The 5,788-nt window shown below is 40.8% G+C and overlaps 1 pseudogene; it reads left to right on the top strand.

The window, feature by feature from the left end:
* Positions 1-375: 375 nt before the first annotated feature.
* On the top strand, positions 376-3,024 carry LOC147612967 (pentatricopeptide repeat-containing protein CRR2, chloroplastic pseudogene; annotated as a pseudogene).
* The last annotated feature ends 2,764 nt before the right edge of the window (positions 3,025-5,788 follow it).

The following is a 5,788-nucleotide window of genomic DNA, read 5'->3' as shown; positions in this document are numbered from 1 at the left end:
GACTCTTGAGCAACACCTCTCTCCACTGCACTAATTCACAGTCAACAAGGATGAGCCTTTTGTTTTTATACATGCAAAGAATACTCTTGCCCATCAGGGATGGGTCATACCACTAGTAGTGACAATAGGAGGCGATGGCTATAACGCTTCTCCTGCTCCACCCTGGACTTCGCCCACCGTGACCATACCTTTCTCATCTCCTTCCAATACCTCCTCGCAATTTGTAGACAAGTATGTGGCCCTGTGTAGCGGCATCCTCTCAGCCAAAGCTCGTATGGAAAATAAAATATATATTCTTTATTGGATTGAGCTTCCATCATATTGCATTTTGGAGACTAGAGACATTTGATTTTCCACACCACAAATTCAAATCAAACATGAATTTCCAATTGCGAGGGAGGGAGCCAACGAGCACCATAGGATTGCCATAAGGATTATGCTTGTAGTAATAGTGACAACAGGAAGCGATGGCTGTAACGCTTCTCCTGCTCCACCCCGGGCTTCGCCCACCGTGACCATACCTTTCTCGTCTCCTTCCTATACCTCTTCACAATCTGTAGACAAGTCTGTGGCCCTGTGTCGCGGCATCCTCTCAGCCAAAGCTCTCAAGGCTCAGTTGGGCTCTCACCGCCATCGCTCCGCCTGCATACGCTGCTCTTCTCGCAGTTCCCGCTCCTCATGGGCCGATCTCGCCGATGACCTTCTTGAAATCTCAGACATCCTTCCTGGCGAAATCGGAGGCAGAATCCATGGTAAACGCCCTAGAAAACAGCATGAAAAGCATCAAAGCAAGAAAAATTTTCTCGCGCAAGAGGAACACGATGAACAAGAAGAAGATGACGATGGTGATGAAGAGGAGAAGTACTTCCCGCAGAGCAGAAAGCTTGGTTCCCGCAGAGATAAAAAGATTCCCTTGGAGAGGGAGAAGCTTCATCGCCACCATAAAGAAAAGCTTCACCTTAAGAAAAGCAGGCTCCAACAGGAGAGGGACAGGCTTGCCTTGCTCTTGCAGGCACAAAATATTAACCTTCCGGACGGGGAACTCATCCATAGCCACATCATTAGCCATGGACTGGAGGAGGACACTGTCCTGGCAAACCTGCTTGTTCGCATGTATAGAATTTTTGGCTGCGTGGACGAAGCTCGGCATGCATTTGATCGCATGCCAATACGCACTGCCTCTTCATGGAACTGCATGATCGGAGCGTACACCAAACATGGCAAGAACAAGGATGCCCTCCTTCTTTTCCAAGAAATGGAGAAACAGCATGTCAAGCCAAACAGGATTACCTATACGTGCATTCTAGGTGCCTGCTCGTCCCCAGAAGCTTTGGAAGATGGTAAGGCCATCCATTCATCCATTGTGAACAGTGGTTTGCATTGTGACGTCACTATACAGAACGCCATTGTCAATATGTATGCAAAATGTGGGGTTTTGGATATTGCTCGCACTGCGTTTGATGATATGGGCAACCGCACTGTTGTCTCGTGGAATACTCTAATGGATGCCCATTCTAAGCATGGCAATGGCAAGCAGGTTGTGCAAGTTTTTAGGGAAATGCAGAAGGAAGGCATTGAGCCAGACAATGTCTCTTATGTTTGCCTTCTCTCGGCATGTAGCCATGCTGGTCTAGTGGAAGAAGGCCGAGAATTCTTTGATACCATGGTACAAGCACATGGGATCACACCAACATTGAAACATTACACTTGTATGATTGACCTTCTTGGGCGAGCAGGGCAAGTAAAGGAAGCAGAGGATATGATGGATATGATGCCTCATGAACCAGATGTTCATGTTTGGATGTCATTGCTAGGGGCAGCCAAAATGCGTGGTGATGTGGAGAGGGCGGAACGAGCTGCTAAAAAATTGTATGATCTAGATCCACAACATGCATCACCATATGTTCTGCTTTCAAACACCTATGCAGCAAACGGGATGTGGGATCATGTGGAGAGGGTTAGGCAGCTTATGATAGATAGGGGTGTTATAAAGCCGGCTGGATGCAGCTGGATTGATGTAGAGAATGCATGAGTTTGTTGCAGGTGATAGATCACATCCGATGGCAGATGCCATATATAAGGAGGTAGAGAGGTTGAGCACACAAATGAAGGACCAGGGGTTTACACCTGACACTAAAGCAGTGCTGCACAATGTTGATGATAGCATCAAAGAGCAGATGCTTTGTGGCCACAGTGAGAAGTTAGCCATTGCTTTTGGGCTTGTAAGCACTCCTTATGGGACTACTCTGCGTATTACGAAGAACCTCCGGGTTTGCCCTGACTGTCACTCAGCCGCAAAGTTCATATCAAAGATGTTGAGCCGTGAGATTGTTCTGAGGGATGCCAACCGGTTTCACCATTTCAGGAAAGGGGTTTGTTCATGTGGGGATTACTGGTGATGTTGGGTACATACTTCATGCACATTGATGTAGCTGACATACTGGATATATCTGCTTGCTTAGCAAGCAAAGACTTTGCCAGCAAAACCCGAAGACACATGCCTGCCTCCTCATGCACCGTTGTTGAAACAATGTTTGGCACAGATGACATCATAATATTGAGAAGGTGCAGCCCTTGCTAGGCTTAAGCGTTCATGCCACTCAAGGTCAACCTGAATTCAAGTTTTTACCGTCTAATGCTGCAGTATCATTGCACCTTTGTTACAGTTTTGCACACTTCACATATGTAAGACTGAGTAATGAGGGCATTTATAGCATGCATGTCCAAGTAAGAGGTTGGGATTAACTTATGGATGCCAAGGTGCAACAATTGCATGCATCGAATTGTTGGCAATGAGTTCACTTAATTGCCATGAATAATATTGGTGCCTTGAAGGATGAATTTATGGATACCAGGGTGTAGACTCGGGTTTGAACACCAGGACGATGATCACATATGTTCGAAGCAGGTTGCATGTATTTATTTATATAACACTTGAATTGTGTGCCAAATGAGTAGTTAGATAGTTTTTATAACACTCAGATTATGGAATTTATTATCATGAAATGATGGGTTTTGTACCAATTGGGTAGCAGGATCATTTTCAAAACATTGTATTTTGGAATGGTTAAATTGTGACACTTATTATGATTGATAATTAGCATGTTTTTTCCCCCCTTTTCTTTTGTTTTGATGAGGTGGGGAGTGGAAGGGTCCACATGCACTTGTGTGTGTCTCATGTGACGATTGCCCACATTGGCTTGATGATTGCTACACCATTATATCATGTGTTATTGGCAAGTTATGGAGTGTTGCTCCACCTCCTCAATAACAAATTGTGATAACAAAAGCATGCGAGTTGGCTTTTGAAGCTCCTTTGCTTTGAATCTAGACTTGATTATGTGGAGATCTTCAACGTTGTGGTCTCCATTACGTGGTTTTGTTGTTTGAGTGAGTAGCTTAATTTGTGGAGGGCTTGCAACTCCCTCAAAATTAGCAAGGTGGTACCCCTTGGGTGCATGTAATGTTAAAGGTTTGTCCTAGTCTCTCCACCTCAATCATTTTAAGGCCTTTCTCACATAGCCAAATGTCCTCTTTTCATTAATTCACTTATAAATCCCTGTAGTCATACAAACCAAGCATAACCTTTGTGTAACTTGTCTTGTAATGTTTGAAAACAAGTCATGTTAGGCTTGTTAAACATTGATTGACACAAGGGAAGTGTTTGACTTGGGGCCCAACATAAATCAATTATCGATTCACCTTAAAGCCAACATGTAAAAATAGTTTCCAAATTTGAGACTTAAGAAATCCCCAACAATAAGAGTTATCAAATGAAGAAAAGAAAACATATGAGCTAAAGAGTAGTACCTCTTCCTATACTGGCATGGATTTTTTGTTGTGGAATACTAACCTTCAATAGTCTCATACGAAGTATATTCAAAATCCTTAAAGGTGACCAATATCACCAACTAAACACTTTATTGATAGGTTCCTATGACCATAGTTCTTTATAATTTTGAAATGGTTATTGTTTGTTAGTAGTATAATGCGAATCATGTTAACCAACAAAGTGGTTAATACATCTCTAGCATGCAAACTCGTCAAGGCTTGATTAATTAACAACATCAATTAGAGGATGTCATTATTATGTATCTTTCATTGATAATCGCACTAGAATCTACACTAGAAAGGTGTGGATATATTTTTTGAAAGAGAAAAGTGAAATATTTATGCACTTTCAAAGCTTTGAGGCTATGGTTGAGAAAGACAAAGGCATGCACATAAAATGCCTAAGAGAAGATGATAGGGGAGAATATATGTTCAATGAATTCAATGATTATCTAAGAGAGCATGGGATAAAGAGGCAATTTACATGCAAGTACACCTAGCAAAATGGAATTGCCTCTTGCACATAAGATATTATGATGAGAGCTAATGCATAGGCTCTTATACATAAGAAGTTAACACATTAGCTCTTGTGCATTATATTGAGAGGCTTGTTAAGCCTTCACTCTAATTCAAGTGACAACTCGCTCAAATACGACATGACTTATTAAAAAATCTTTCTAGATGTTATGTAAGCTTATGAATATAAGTAAACATTCACTATGAATGAATAGGCCGAGGTTAGTATACACTATCTTGGATTAAAAACTTGAAGCTAAACCAAGGTGCCAGGAAACAAGATTAGTAACAACAAGGAGAAATGCCTATTACATATTGCTTAGAGAAAAAGGTACATTGAAAAGGCTCACCTACACTTTTTCAAAATGTTTCCAAGTTCATATAGGGGTATGTATAATAGGCCCACACATTGTATGGAGCCTTGGGTGTTAGGTATCCACAAGGTGTGTATAACTAGCCTTATCCTTGGGTTTGTGCACCCTATGAAGAGAGATCTTGACTTTATCTTGTTGAGAAATTTATCAAGACCTAAGCCATTAACTTTCTCATGGTTCAAAAACAACTTCTCAAGTCTCATGTCTTAGTCTTTATTTTTGAATTATCACTGTTCAATGTCTACTACAATATTTTATGTGCTCTTTACAAAGATTGTAAGCTTTTTATACATGGTTGGGTCTCATCATGTGAGAATACACTTTAACGAATGCCCATGCATCAAGAAAAAATCACTGTATCATCCAAAGTAAACTTCATTGTGCAACCTCCATGCCCCATCAACCACTCCCACATATACCCATATGATCGCATGTGTTGGGGTGCAATTTCCTTAATATTAAGTGATTCCTAGGGCCAATTATGGATTCAATATGTTAAAAAATACGTGTAGTTTTGGGTTCACTAATGTCAAAATTATCACAATTGATTAGTTTTTAATTGATGAGGAATGCTTTCCCAACTTGGAGCACTAAATTGATCCTTGGAATCAGTTTAAGGGTTAAATCTTTTATAATTAAGCTTTAATGTAGATTATAAATCATTTAATCCCAAAAAAAGTGTTAACGTTTTAAGCAATACGAGTATATTGCAACCAATATAGTATAAAAATAGTTAACCTCAAAAGTGTTAACTTTTCAAGTGATACCAACATTTACTATCAATTTGGAATGGAGTTGTCCTTAATCTCAATTTCAGGGTTAATATTTTGAGCTCAAGATTGTTACCATATTATAGTAGTGATGTGTGTGAACACACTTAGGACCGCCGGGGCACTTTTTCCCTCACTAGGAGGTTTTTTCCCCCGTGCATTGTATATACGCCCATTATCTTCTAGGGCTTGCTATCTTTCATTTTTGGCACTCATAATACACTACTGTGTTGTGCTCAAGCTTCCTCATCTTCTTGAAGTTGTGTGTGCATTCCTGCAACCCTAATTCCAACAATT

Source organism: Cibotium barometz, chromosome 44 (assembly GCF_041138505.1).
Source record: "Cibotium barometz isolate CiBa-2024 chromosome 44, ASM4113850v1, whole genome shotgun sequence".
Lineage (NCBI taxonomy): Eukaryota > Viridiplantae > Streptophyta > Polypodiopsida > Cyatheales > Cibotiaceae > Cibotium > Cibotium barometz.
Note: the sequence above shows the minus strand (reverse complement) of the source record. Positions and strands in the feature narration are given on the sequence as shown.